Source organism: Schistocerca piceifrons, chromosome 1 (genome assembly GCF_021461385.2).
Source record: "Schistocerca piceifrons isolate TAMUIC-IGC-003096 chromosome 1, iqSchPice1.1, whole genome shotgun sequence".
Lineage (NCBI taxonomy): Eukaryota > Metazoa > Arthropoda > Insecta > Orthoptera > Acrididae > Schistocerca > Schistocerca piceifrons.
In genome coordinates, this window is record NC_060138.1 from 190,617,204 (window position 1) to 190,633,037 (window position 15,834).

A 15,834-nucleotide genomic window follows, 5' to 3' on the forward strand; every position below is an offset into this window, starting at 1 on the left:
GAAGGATGTAGGTTGCAGTAAGTACTGGGAGATGAAGAAGCTTGCCCAGGATTGGGTAGCATGAAGAGCTGCATCAAACCAGTCTCAGGACTGAAGACCACAACAACAACAACCACAACAACAGTGTTAACTGTAGGTTACAGTCTTTCTTTGCTGCAGGATACGTAAACTTCGAAATTACGCTGTTCGTAAATGCGCAAAGTTCTGCGTTCATGTGGATTGGACTGTGGATAAGGGAGAGATTAAAGTGTCTGCAGGATCTAACTCCGAAACTTACTGAAAAAAGTTGTACTAGCTATTTTTCTTAATACGCCGTCAGCAAACTAAAGGGAGACGACTTGCTGATTGACAAGCAAAACGCAAGCCAAAGTCACCCAACACTGAATCCATTTAACGTAAGGTGTATATTCGGCACTGTTCATTAAGGTGTCTCAACAACATTAGCTTATTTTCAAAAATTCTGAAAACTAGTTTCAAGAGTTGGTTGGTGGATAGCCATTCTATCTGAAGATTTAAAGCAGCATCCCCTTTATCTGATGTCCTACGTATAAATGCTGTTTCAAAACGACGAGACATTGAAGATCTGTCGAAAACGCACAGGTACTGGTAAAATTTGCTGTAATAAATTGACGAAAACGGTAATATTAGTGGTTAACATGCACTTTAATTGAAGACGTTATTGTCTGGAAACGAAATTTCCTAAAAGAATCAGCTCGTAAATTGTCTTTTGTGCTTTATAGATGGCTGAGACTAAGTTTCCATTTAATCCTATTGCAAACGTGTCAGTCTTTTTCGTGATTTTTATTCTGACTGGCTATTTGTTTTACCAGATGATGAATGTGTTTTAAAATTTATTCGTATATGCTTTTTCCGCGCTTAATCTGTAAATTGTTCGTAATGACAACTCACTGCTGTACGTGTATGTGTGTGTGCACGCGCGCGCGTGTGTGTGTGTGTGTGTGTGTGTGTGAGAGAGAGAGAGAGCGCTCTTATATGTACATAATATCGAATATTACAGAACATGCCGTATTAAATTTTAAAAATTCCCAGAATCTTTCAGAAACGCGAAGACTAAGAAAAACAAACAATCGTATATGCCAGGAGTGAACCGGCTACTTGACTATTTTCATATTTCCCAAACTCGACACTTACAACCACTACACCACAATGAAGTTGCGAAATAACGTCCATTGTTGTATTTCTTAAGACCACGAAAGCTTCAACCGTCGATACGCCATTATGTGACGTCCAGTTATAGCGAATAATACCAAGAACGAGGTGTTTTTATAAATCTTCTGTGTGCAGATGCCTTGAACGAATCAGATATGCCAAGCACTGCACATCGATCGCTACCGAAAGTTGATAGCAGTTCCTGCGGTCTTCGATAACTGTGTGTGACATCAAAATGACGTCACGTTTTCAGGAAGTCTTGTGAGCAGGTTACTAACGGATGGCCCAACTCAAGACAAATGCATGACTGACTTCTGCATGCTGTGGCAGCAGCATACTGGTCAACCCAAACACTGTTAACATTAATAATTATAATAAAATGTTTTTGCATTAATAATTACTACGTGGAGCTTATTGTGAGTGGAAAGTGCTGCTGCTGATAATTTGCGAACTTGTGGAGGACTCTGTTACGGCGAATGATTCAATAACAATAAATCATAATTTGCTTTAGTCCATCATGTAGCAGTTCGAAAGATAAACAGGAATAAATATATAAGTCCACAAATCTCGCATAACGACGGAGTACCAGTCTTCTTCAGAGAGAAGACCATAAACACTCGTAAGTCCACACCCGGAAGCTCCCACAGTCAAGTCATGCTTGAACGGCAGCAACGTTGTGCAGGCGACAGTGAGAATCCTGAAACTTCCTGGCAGATTAAAACTATGTGCCGCACCGAGACTCGAACTCGGGACCTTTGCCTTTTGCGGGCAACTGCCCTACCAACTGAGCTATCCAAGCACGACGCGAAAGGCAAAGGTCCCGAGTTCGAGTCTCGCTCCGGCACACAGTTTTAATCTGCCAGGAAGTTTCATATCAGCGCACACTCCGCTGCAGAGTGAAAATCTCATTCTGGAAACATCCCCTAGGCTGTGGCTAAGCCATGTCTCCGCTGGCAGAAGTAAAGCTACGAGGACAGGGCGTGAGTCGTGCTTGGGTAGCTCAGTTGGTAGAGCACTTGCCAGCGAAAGGCAAAGGTCCTGAGTTCGAGTCTCCGTCCGGCACACAGTTTTAATGTGCCAGGAAGTTTCATATCAGCTCACACTCCGCTGCAGAGTGAAAATCTCATTCAGTGAGAATCCTGATTGATGGAATCTTTATGGAACTGTGAGTACTGCCCTAAATACCACTCGGCAGCTCTAGGATACAGCTGGGCCTACTTTCATCTCATGTCTTGTGGAAGAAATTGATGCAAGCAGCCTGAATGAAGCCTCAAGTGGAGCTTGGATCTCTTCCTGTGGGATGGTCGGCTCTCTGTCTTTCGGGACACTGGCCCCTGTGTGTTAAGCATCATCGAAGCACTGGTGTGATTTTGGTTACTGACACCACAGGCATTCAACCTTGGTACAGAATCCCCACATGGAAGGGAGAAGATGTCGAAGCTGATCTCTGTGTCCATGGGGTACGCAGGTTCCACACTGGTGGCTGGGATGGTTGAGGAATGATGGCCACATCCATTGGTGTCAGTCTTGACATGGTGTGTGGAGCTGCTGAAGGCTTCTTCAGTGGGCTGACCGCTGGCAGAGGTTGAAATGGCCTGGCAGTGGCCAGGGTGGAGATGGCAGGTGGATCCAACTCTGGGACACAAAAAAATGGTAGTTCCTCAGTGTCAGGAGAAAGACCATGCCAAGTTCATAACCGTCTGACACGGCGTCACAGTGTGCTGTCCTTAAGTGTCACCGTGGCCATGACCTGTCTAGTAATTTGGAAATTAGTTCCAGAAACCAATGTTGGCGTTCCTTAATAAAAAAAAGGGGCCACACTAGGTCTTTAAGGGAAAAATGGCATTGGCTAGACTGCCGAGTAGGTGGGCTGTGAACTGTTGGGTGAAAAATAGAAAGTTTGTACTCATGATAGCAGCTGTGGAGTTTTTCAGCAGGACACGAACCATCCTGCAGGTTTGACATTTAGGACACCAGGAAAGATGGTTCAGATGTCTCCGAGCACTATGGGACTTAACATCTGAGGTCATCAGTCCCCTAGAACTTAGAACTACTTAAACCTAACCAACCTAAGGACATCACACATATCCATGCCTGAGGCAGGATTCAAACCTGCGACCGTAGCGGTCGCGCGGTTCCAGACTGAAGCGCCTAGAACCTCTCGGTCACACCAGCTGGCTACCAGGAAAGTAGTGAGGGCCTCGTCCAGAGAATGGTGACAGTGAAGTTTAGACATTCCGGTGGACGAAACATTCCGCTAGGCCAGCGTGAGGCATGATGGAACAGTGCTGTGTGAAATAGGACAAAGCCATTTTTGTAAAGCAGAGAATTCCACAGATACAAACTGGGAACCATTGTCTGTGACAACAGTGTCAGCGAGTCCTTCAGTATAAAAAATGAGATAAGGTCTCAATAGTTTGACTAGTCGATGTGGCAGACAAGCAGATAATATCTGCAAACCCACAGCCCTTATCTATGGCAATGAGCCAAGTGTGACCTAAGAAAGACCCCACAAAATCCAGATGAAGCCAAGGACTGGAAGAGTCTCGGCAAGCGAAGAAATGATACAGATAGACAGCCTGCTCGCTCTTGCAGGTGGTGCAGGAGGATACCGTTTGAGTGGCAGCAGTGTCCAGGCAACACCAATAGACATGGTGGTAGGCCAGACATTTACTGACCACCATATCCCAGTGATCAGTGTGGAGAGTGTCAAAACGCACTGCTGGAGAGATGTAGGCTCCATTTTCTCCTTGGAGCAGCAGCACATTGTTCAGTGTTGAGAGCTTATTCTAACTGTACCAGTAGTCCTTGAGCTACAGCTGCCAGATCTGTTTGTAATCTGGCAGCCAATCACACATACCATGCAGAGGATCTCATTGAGTGCTCTGTCCTCCATGATGTGGTGCACGATGTGCTCATCAGCTAGAGAGAGGTTTACTATAGCTTATTCTACAGCAATGTCCAGGCGAAAACACACTTCAGTTTCATTGTAGAACACTGGAGCCTGAGCCAGGTATAAGCAGAAAAGGAGTTCAACATTTGTATTTTGTGTGCTAGAGTGATACTGAATACTATAACACCACAGGAACACGACCCACTACCTTAGGAGGCTGTAGTTTCGGTGGGAACGTTGGCTCAAGCCTTGAAGGCAGGTAATAAAGATGTATTGTCAGTGAATAATGTGAAAAGACTACCATACATATAAAAAATTTTAAGGCCAAAAATGATGGCTAATCCTTCTTTTGCAATCTGGCTATAATTTCGCTGAGCCGCGATGAGGGTTTTGGGCACAAAATCGGACATTCAACTCATCAATCACCTGGGACAGGCCTGCTCCCACACCATAATCTGACACATCTGCTGCCACGATAAGAGGTTCGGTGGGGTTATATGCTGTGATACATGAGGGGTTGAGAACGGCTTGTTTTAAGTTTCTGAAATCTTTGTCACATGCTGAGGTCTGTTGCCACATACGTTTTCCTGCAGCAGGTGGTTGCATGGGGAATAAAATTTTGGCACTAATTTAATTGTCTCAACACTGATTTCAACTGGCTACTATTGTTAGGAGCCCGAAAATTTTGTGTACTGCCTCAATATACTGAGGCTTGAGGTGGATGATGGGAGCACTGAAAATGTGTCCTAAATATTGATCTTGAAAAACAAAAAAAACAACACTTGTCCTTGTTGCAATTTAGACTGGCCTGTAGGAGGACTGTAAACAGAGCGTCCAAGTTGTTGGCCAATTCTGGACACATTTGCCTGTGTTGAGAATTCCGTCTGAATAATTTACTACCTCTGGTGCATTACGAGTGATATGCTCCAGATATTGCTGAAATATCACTGTGGCCGTGGCTATACCTACTGGAACAACATGAAGGGAATGTTGATGTCTGGGATAGTCAGGATTCCTCGTCCAATGGTGGCTGGAGGTATGCATCCCTGAGGTCAATTTTTGCAGACACTTTTCTTCCCACTAGCTGGGACATGATGTACTCTACCACTGACTGATTGGGCATTGATGGTGATCCTGTAAAGTTTACAAATGCCTAAGTCATGATTTGGCTTTTCAATAATGACCATGGTTGGTCCGTTGGCTGTTGGAGCTTGCAGTGAGAATGCCCTCATCTTGTAGACGCTGTAATTACCACTTAAGTTTATCTTGAACACAAAAGGGACATTTCTAGCCTCAAAATATTTCGGCATTGTCGATGGAAGGAGGGTTATGTGGGTTTCATAGTTCTAATACCCAAAGAGGTTTGTAAAAATACAGAGATGAATTTTGAAAACATCTTTAAAGTACAGGTTTGTTCCCAGGGACCTGACTGTGGGGGAGGTTAGTGAATTTCTAACCCAAGTGCATTAAAAAGGTCCATGCCTAAGAAACTGACAGCCTTCCAGGCATAAACCACCAAAATCCTGATTGTGGTGTTGTGTGATTGATGTTGTACTTGCGCTGTGAACTGTCCAGTCATTTTTAGAAGGTCGCAGCTATAAATTCAATATGGGGTATCAAAAGGTTGGAGGGGAGGGGATCCAATAAATCATAGTTTTACAGGACTTCATATCTATCTGCAACGAGATGGGTACATTATTCATTTTGACAGTTAAGAGAGACTTTCTGTGCAGTGGGAGAACACTGACTGAATGTAAGCAGTATGAGGATACAGTTCATCCATTTTGTCTGCCTACACATCTGAGGGGCCTATGCGGATGTGCGCAGGCCATTTATATCTTCAAAGCTGACTGACACACTTCGACTCTACGACTGGATTTTCCATAACAGGTGCATCTTGCTCGCTGGTAATGGCATTGGTGTCGCTGATGACAGACAAAGCAGTGACTGCAGGAAGGAAGCTGTTGGAGATTCCTCCTGGGTGCCATGTCTGTGCCTGAAATTTGTAAATCTAATGAGGTGAGTGTCCATAACTGGGTATGAGGACACATGTTGTCTGGAGGGGCAAACATTTGCTAAAGGTCATGTAAGTTAGCCAAGGACTGCAGATATTGTTCAAAGGCCGTGATGATGGAAAACAAGCTTCTAGAGATGTGTCCTTGAGTGTCAAGAGACCAGTTCTAAAACTGTTATCCAGGGTGTGCACTAACCAAGCGAACAGTATATGATTCCTTGCACTCAGGGTGACTACACTGAAAACAGCAGTCACAAGATAAACCCCATAGGTAGGCAATCCATTATCTGCATGACTGTTCTTGGAGTTAACGACAATTGAAAAATATGTGACGATCTGGCACCACATTCACATGAGAGTTAAAGTATTCAAGTAATCTGGTCTACAGCTTGTCATATGGGAGGGAGGGGGGCGTTTGGCTCTGCTTCCGGATTTAAATGTTGTAATAGGTGATTAATGTCTGGACCTAAATATGCCAAAAAGAAAGCATGCCTCTAGTTATCACCTCAGATGCTGTGAATCAGGAAATGCTGCTCCATGCTTTTGACGTAATTTGCCAGTGGTCTAACCTTTCTGTTGAATGGCTGGACAGCTTGTGGCACCAACCACAAATCCTTGACCATGGAGCCGATCTCGGAGACATTGGAGGAGATTTCCAGATGTGGAATGAAGATGGCTGTTAGTTGTTCAATCAGGAGATCGTGCGTCCATTGCATCATCTGGAGTAGTGTCAACACACGAGCACAGGGATCCATGGTAAGCAGCACTGTAATGAGTGTACTGTCAAGTGGAAAACACATGGAACCACTGACTATGTAGATTGGAGCATATGCTTGAGCCTGACATGACCACAAAACGTCATCGACAACTGATATGTCCACTGAAGATGTCACAAAAAATATTCAGGTAGCAATGATTGGACAAATTTATTTATCAAAGATTAATACAATCTTCTCTGACGTGGATTGCAACAAACGAGAAAATAAGTCATCTCTTAAAATAGAAGACTAATAATTCTGGTGGCTGAAGGTTGGCTGGATTGTCACTGAGTCTAAATTCGTTAAACACACGTTTTATTAAATTTCCATATGGTGCAAAATTATCTAAGTCTAGTGTGTAGCTCTTAGAAAGATAAACAGAACTTAATTTATGAGTCCACAAGTCTACCACGACGACAGAGTCCCCATCTTCTTGGGAAAGCAGGTCAGGAACACTATAAGTCCACATCTGGCAGTTCGTGGGGTTATGAAGTCAGACGTAGGCAGCAACGATGTCGAGGAGCCTGCTCTCGAGTGAGAATCCTGATTAATGAAATCCTTGCGGAATCGGCACCTAGCCCAAGAAACTCACTCTGAACGAACTAATCTGATCTGGCTTGAATACTGTCCTAAATACAACTTGGCGCTAAGATACAGATGAGCCTGTGTTCAGTCATGTGCCTCGTGGAAGAGAATAGATCCGAGCAGCCTGTGGCCTCTGGCAGTTCTTGACTCACCTCCTGGTCGACAGTTGGAGCATGGCCGTCTGTCTTCTGGAACATTGTCCCCTGTGTGTTAGGCATCTTTGAAGCTTTGATGTGATGTTGGTTGTTGACACTGCACGCGTTAAGCCTTGATAGCAGGATGTTCATTCCATCTTATACCCCCACAAAATGTTACACCCAGTATTCCTACTGTGACTCACTAGCATTCTAGTCATCTGAGACTATGTTTTGTGAAGTGCACAATCTTAGATATCTGAACATTTAAAGCAAGTTGCCAGTCTTTTCACCACCTTATAAAATCTTACCGGGGTCTTACAGAATATTTGTGCAGTTTCTTTGAGACAATACTTCATTACAGACTACTGGCCATTAAAATTGCTACACCACAAAGATGACGTACTACAGACGCGAAATTAACCAACAGGAAGAAGATGCTGTGATATGCAAATGATTGGCTTTTCAGAGCATTCACACAAGGTTGGCGCCGGTGGCGACACCTACAACGTGCTGACATGAAGAAATTTTTCAACCAATTTCACACAAACAGCAGTTGACCGGCGTTGCCTGGTGAAACGTTGTTGTGATGCCTCGTGTAAGGAAGAGAAATGCGTACCATCACGTTTCCGACTTCGATAAAGGTCGGTTTATAGCTCGCGTTGGTCGAGATCCAATGACTGTTAGCAGAATATGGAATCGGTGGGTTCAGGACGGTAATACGGAACGCCGTGCTGGATCCCAACAGCCTCGTATCACTAGCAGTTCAGATGATAGTCATCTTATCCGCGTGGCTGTAACGGATCGTGCAGCCACGCCTCGATCCCTGAGTCAACAGATGGGGACGTTTGCAAGACAACAACTATCTGCACGAACAGTTCGACGACTTTTGCAGCAGCATGGACTATCAACTCGGAGACCATGGCTGCTGTTACCCTTGACGCTGCATCACAGACAGGAGCGCCTGCGATGGTGTACTCAACGACGAACCTGGGTGCACGAATGGCAAAACGTCATTTTTTCGGATGAATCCAGGTTCTGTTTACAGCATCATGATGGTCGCATCCGTGTTTGGCGACATCGAGGTGAACGTACATTGGAAGCGTGTATTCGTCATCGCCATACTGGCGTATCACTCGGCGTGATGGTATGGGGTGCCATTGGTTACACGTCTCGGTCACCTCTTGTTCGCATTGACGGCACTTTGAACAGTGGACGTTACATTTCAGCTGTGTTACGACTCGTGGCTCTACCCTTCATTGTCTGGAACCGCGCGAACGCTACGGTCGCAGGTTCGAATCCTGCCTCGGGCATGGATGTGTGTGATCTCCTTAGGTTAGTTAGGTTTAAATAGTTCTAAGTTCTAGGGGACTGATGACCTCAGATGTTAAGTCTCATAGTGCTCAGAGCCATTTGAGCCATTTCTACCTTTCATTCGATTCCCGCGAAATCCTACATTTCAGCAGGATAATGCACGACCGCATATTGCAGGTCCTGTACGGGCCTTTCTGGATACAGAAAATGTTCGGCTGCTGCCCTGGCCAGCACATTCTCCCTATCTCTCACCAACTGAAAACGTCTGGTCAATGGTGGCCGAGCGACTGGCTCGTCACAATGCGCCAGTCACTACTCTTGATGAACTGTGGGATCATGTTGAAGCTGCATGGGCAGCTGTACCTGTACATGCCATCCAAGCTCTGTTTGCCTCAATGGCCAAGCGTATCAAAGCCGTTATTACGGCCAGAGGTGGTTGTTCTGGGTACTGATTTCTCAGGATCTATGCACCCAAATTGCGTGAAAATGTAATCACATGTCAGTTCTAGTATAATATATTTGTCCAATGAATACCCATTTATAATCTGCATTTCTTCTTGGTGTAGCAATTTTAATGGCCAGTAGTGTAGATTACTGTATCTTCCTCAAATTCGCAAGTTCGAGGCTACTATTAATATTCTCCATAGTGTTGTAACATACAATATGAACACATCAAATGTGCTTGCCTGGGCCACACCAAAATTGCTTCTGCATTCGTCGATAGCTCTCCATCCAAGATAACTTTCTAACTCAATCAACGAACTTTGCATCTGAACAGCATGTGGGGTAGAACTCTATGGCATGCTGGCGGTAGTAACTGACGTCAGAGGTTTTCTGGCACAATTAGTGGGCAGGAAGAACTTGGTGAGCACACAGTTGCTTCAGGGATGCTGTCTGGAGTAGACCAGGCCTGGCCAAACGGCACTCCTTGAGCTCGAGCATTCAGACCGCACTCATGCCTACTGCTCCGAGCGCAGTGATGAGAGGCGGTGAGAGGCAAGGAGGGGGAGAGGAAGCAAGGCTGCAGCCGGACGCCGACAGCGCAGAGTAGTAACTTTGTCAGACGCCAAGCAATTTTTCGAAAATACTACGAGCGGCGTCCAGTAAGTAAAGCAAAATTTTTTCTTCTCGGCTAGTTTCGATTGAAAAAACGCGAAACTTGTTGTGGGACATCGCGGAATATTCCAACTTCAGGCTCTTTAGATTAATGAAATTCCGATTTCTGGCCTCAAAAGGCGTCTATAACAGAGGCGCGTACAAGGAAGCGAGCTGTCATTGAATTTCTTTCTGGGGGAAAAGACCTAACAGTAAACAAAAGCATGGCGAGCCGTTGGGCAAGGCGTTTGTCATAAACGCAACAAGGTCGCGCAAACCTGTCCAACTTCCCACATGCCGGATGGCCGCACACAGCTCTGCTACCCTCAGGAAACCGAAGAAACGACTTGTCGCCAGAAAAATGCAAACTAACTTCTCCTTCTCCAAGACAATACTGTCCTCACACAAATCTGCCCACCTGAGAGGAACTCAACAAAACTTCAATGGAGTGTTCTCTCTCATCTACCCTGCAGTCCAATTCTCGCACCTTCCGATTTCCAGGTGTTTGGTCCAATGAAGGATGCACTCCGTGGGGAGTAGTACAAGAATGATGCGCACGTTATTGATGCAGCAAGACGTTGCCTCTAACGTGGGCATACAGGCACTCCCAGTAAGGTTCCATAAGGACATTGCATTGAACTTAGATTCTGTTCAAAAATAGGATTTTGCAGCCAGAAGGGTGGGGAATAATATGGTGTATTGAAGACATGAATAAAACCAACACATTTCAGAAAAAAAATGTGTTGCATTACTTATTGAACACCACTCATACCTTTGTTAAATTTGATTTACGTTCTGCATTAGGAATACTATGGCATTTCTCCAGAAAAGATGAAGGTGGAGGAACAATTACACCATGATCCGTTACTGCTGATTGCTCTCTGATGAAACTTGCCCATAGCGATGTCTCCGGTGCAACACATAGAGTAAATATCTCTGGAGTGAGCATTGCGTTCTGCGCATATTGTCAACATTAAACCAGGATTGTCACGTGTTCTCGTTACTTCGCTGTGCCTGTGTGCTTTCTGCAGCGTTTGAAGTTTATAATATCAAGAGTTTTTGTTGTGTTTCACCGTTTGTTGATAGTGTAATAGCGAGGGTGAATTACTGTTGTTGCTACGGATGCAAAGAAAAATATGTGAAAGGAGGGATAGTAACTTTTCATGGGTACATACCATGTAGCTCTGATTATAGTTATATTAGTAAGAGACACTGTATAGGTTTAAAAATTTCAGGACGCCGAATAATTAAGGCTTGATCCTGTAGACCTATTTTTCTACTATTTTATGACTATATAACAGATATTACGGCTCATACAAAAGCTTACTTCCTCTCGTAAATTTGCTAGTTGAACAGGAAAGGGAATGGTTAGTTGTTTCAGTAAATACTATCCTCCATGCCTTTATCAGTGACTTGTCGATCATGTATATAGATTACTCAATCTACTATTTATTTAATAAGCTGGGAGCAAGTACTTAAAATGCGTTAAATAAATGCCTCAAAGTGCCACCAGTAAGAAAATCTGTGCTTTAGCTATTCAAAAGCGAGAAAATAAATACGCAGAAATACAAGAAAAAAGGACAAATTAGCAGGGATATGATCGCTAATGTGTGGCAAATTGGGTGTTTTTCGGACACTTGCAAAAGTACTAGCGTACTGTCAAGTCGTTTTGCAAGACCATCAATGCAAAAATGTACGTCAGGCTCTGTAATACTATAAAGTGCCGTATCATACCGAAAACTACCAAAAATCGAGTGCAACTGAACTGTGACACCTATCGCAAAGAATCAGAATGTAATATCACTTGCCCTTAAAAGTTATGTAGTTGGTTTATTCCCTGTATGAAATGGATACTGTTAAAATGTCTGCAGAACATATATAAATAATCCACAACACGTACGAAAAGAATCTGTCTGTAAAGGGATGTAGTGACATAGGGCGCTATACGGACAAACACGCGACGCCCCGAGATCACGTGACCAGGCCGGCAATGTATGTTGACAACACAAAATCTGTTCCGCGCATGTGAATGCTCACTCCAGAGATATTTACTCTATGGTGCAACAACCAGAAAGCAGGAACACAATGGTTTAATATATTTAATCGCTCGAGTTTCGGATTAGGGCCTGGTTGTGTACCATAGCATAACTTTTGAACATACTTCTTATTAAATAAATATGATGTATTTTTACATTACATGTGAATTCCAGTATTATACAGATTTTCTATATATCTGAAATTATATCTTTTGGGTAACTCTTTTACATTATGAATTGGAATTGCTGGAGCCTAGCCAAGTTCACAGCTTGATTTACATGCATTTACTGCTTTACTCAAATGACACACTCACAACAGTACTAGAGTTATGTACTAATCATAAAACAACAGTAATGTAAACAATTTATGCAGAACCTATTTCGTTGTGTAACTGTGGTGGTCGTTCTGTTTTGGCACTCAATCATTGCAGTGCAACGGTTTTATTTATAACTAATTCCTCTTTTGGTGCAGCAGCATCTCATATATGCTCTTACTATAGCTGTCTTCATTCTCCCTTACCTGGAACGTCATTTATTAGTCAGAAGGTTGTTGTCATGAATATTTCTTATCGTAAAATTCATATATGAACTTAAATAGCATTCTAAAGTCTTAGTAATATATTGGTAGTGATAACTTTATAGGGTTCGTCATTTTATTGCCACTTTTTGCGTTTATTTTTGTGTTACATGATTTAATGTTAGATATATTCACAGGGACCCCCAATGAGTGTGACATCACAAAAGGCCAATAGTATTTATGTGATTCGACATCTCGCATATTGTCTACCATGCAACCACATTATTGGCTGCTAATGGCAAAAGGGGCGAGAATGGAGGTATCCAATGGTGGGTGCAGCATGAGGCTATGGAGCATAGTTGGACTGCTTTAATCGACAAGTAACTCACGACAGTGCTACAGTGCTAGTGGCCTTGACACAAAGCAGAGCAATGGTAATGATAAACAAACCAAACATTGCATAATGTCTACAACAGTTGTTGTAGTTGACATTTCGTCAGAAAGGAACCTAAAGAATTCCACAGGGTGAGAATGAAGTGGAAGTGGTACTGAAACAGGTGTCAACATTTAGTTCATCATTCTTGTCGGACAGTGAGCCACAAATCCTGTATTCAGTAACATTTAGTAAAATATAGTGGTCCAAGAAGCAGGTACTAAATGCAATTACATACATAAAAGACCCCCACAGCATAGCAGAAACAGAATTATGACTAGATTTCGAATACGTCCACAGCATGTTTGTGTGTTTCAAAGATGCTTAATACTATTTGCACATGTGCATGATAGTGACCTATTACATTATGTACATCAAACAATGCATGGCATAGATTACAGTGATTCCAAGGGAGTCTGTAGATGGTTGCATTACTTCAAACAGAGCTACAAAACTGAAAGACGTAAGATAACGAAAATTCAAACAAAGCATCAACTTGATGATTCGCAGCAGAGTGGGAAACATGGCCAAAAATTTGTAGATGAGATAAACAAACTTATCCACAGTTCAGTATCGAATTCGTTTTCAACTCTGATCAATCAGTATTTTAAGAAAAAATGCATATGAAAGGAACACTGGAAATTAGAGGTTCCAAGAGAGTTGGTTTGAGATCAACTAAAATCCATGCCTCAACACATTCACACACAATTATGCTGACTGTTAATGTGGTTGGTAATTGGCTGTAAAAGGTAATTGGCGGTAAAGTTATTTATTGTGCTGTGAGAAGTTGGAGGTGTTCTGCCCCCTAAGATTCTATTTCATGTACTTGATCTCACAAGGGCAGTTGGAAATATTTACGTCACAACAAACAAGAGTGGAAAACGGACGCAAGAGAACTTCAGCCATTGTAGGAGCACTGCTTTTGGTCAATAGCTGATCAAAAGAACTTGCTTTTGCTTGATTCCTAGTCTGCATGTAAAAACCGTACTACTTTAGAGCAAACTATCCATCCTGAAAAGTGTGTGACATTGCAATTCATACCACATTAAACTGTTGGAATAATTCAGAATCTGGATTTTTTTGTGGCTTTGAAACATTATCGCACTGTGTGCAGCTATGCCCCAAAGGAGAGCAAGTTTCATGATAAGCTCCATAACTGACTGTTTTGCATGCCATCACATTCCATCAGTTCTCATCATCCCTTACACCAGATGATTCTATATGCATTGTTTAAGAATGGGTACCTAGGTGAAAGTCCTTCATAGTTTGTAACTCCCAAAGTGTTGGTATTTGATCTAGATGGTGCGAACCTTTGTGAGCATTCGAGACACCATTTTCCATAGTGTGTTCATAGTGCAAGTTAATGGTGTTTTGAACATATCTTGAATGTGGACGACGCTCAATTTGTGAAGTGTAATATGTACATCTCATAGAAGGATGATATGAACTTGCGACCTCGCGTTCAAGAGGCTCTTTGTCAGAACCTCGCCATGTGAGCACGCTGCTTGCTAGTGTTTGGCCATGAGGTGTATGAGACATAGGGTTTCCTGAAAGCAGCTGCACAGCCATAATGTCCAGATGTGGTTTTGCACCTTGCTTTTGCAGTTTGTTGAAGACACTCACCATAGCATTCCTCAAATACCTGACAAGACGTGCAATTTCCAAATGCTCGAGCCGAACATCCAAGCCAACACAATTTGCCTTTGGTCAAACTCAGATAGATCATCCGCCATCCCCATATTAGACATGGACAGAATGCTCACTGATACTACATGCAACGTGCGTGTATCTGACTAGCAGACATTCCTCTCTGGGTAACACTGCTATCACCTGGATGTGTTTGTATCGATGGCAGGTCGGTGATCACAATGCTCTAGATGATCAGTGTGTGAAGAACAAGTAATTAGCCTGATAGTGTTTTTTCTTCAATATTAAACTGTCATGTATACAATTAGAGTTTCCTCACAACATAATATCAAATGATATTACGCTTTGGAAAAATGAAACATAGGACAGTCTAACATGTATTTCAACTATGGCATCCACAAGTCACCTTGAGAAATATATTACTCTAGACAATTTACCTCTACATTTTGACTTTAACATAATTTATCATCTAAACATGCTGCCCTGTCAAAGAACATCACATGAAAAATCTAGTGGAAGTTTTTCTTTTAGAGTGAAAATTACCTGCTGAGTTTTGTTTTCATTCAGCAAGAGTCTGTTTGTTTCAAACCAGTAGGATGACTGAAAGATTGTCTTTTCAGTACAAGTTTTAAAGCTACTGAAATTATGACCACAGTGAAGAAAAGTTGTATTGTCTGCATATAGAAATATACTGGATTTAGTAAATCATGGCACATCGTTAATCATTATTAGGAACAAGAAATGCCCCAGCACAAATGTGTGAGGAAGATCTACTGTAACTTGTTCCGTACCAGACATTTCTTTGTCAACACAGATAAACTGCTTACAGTTCTTTAAAAGGGGTGTGACTATTATCTATAATGCCATAGGAGTTTATTTTTTTATCAGTGATGTATGCTTCAGGCAATCAATGGACTTTGCTTCGATCACAGAAAGTGACATGTGGAATTCCATCATCCTCAAACACTTGATGAAAATATTTGACAACAGAGTCCATGTCACCAATAATTGACATGTTCTTTCTAAAACTGTATTGTGATTCACTAATTATTATGCCTAGATTTAGAAAGTAAACAGAAAACTGTTAGCAAATTATACATTCCAAAACTTAAGGAAACAATTTAGAATGGAAACTGGCCTAAAACGTGAAAGAGAGTCATAATAATGCTCTTCACTTCATGGAGTAGGCTGTACACCCTGTTCTGGGAATTATCTTGTGCTCAGAATCCAACACTTCT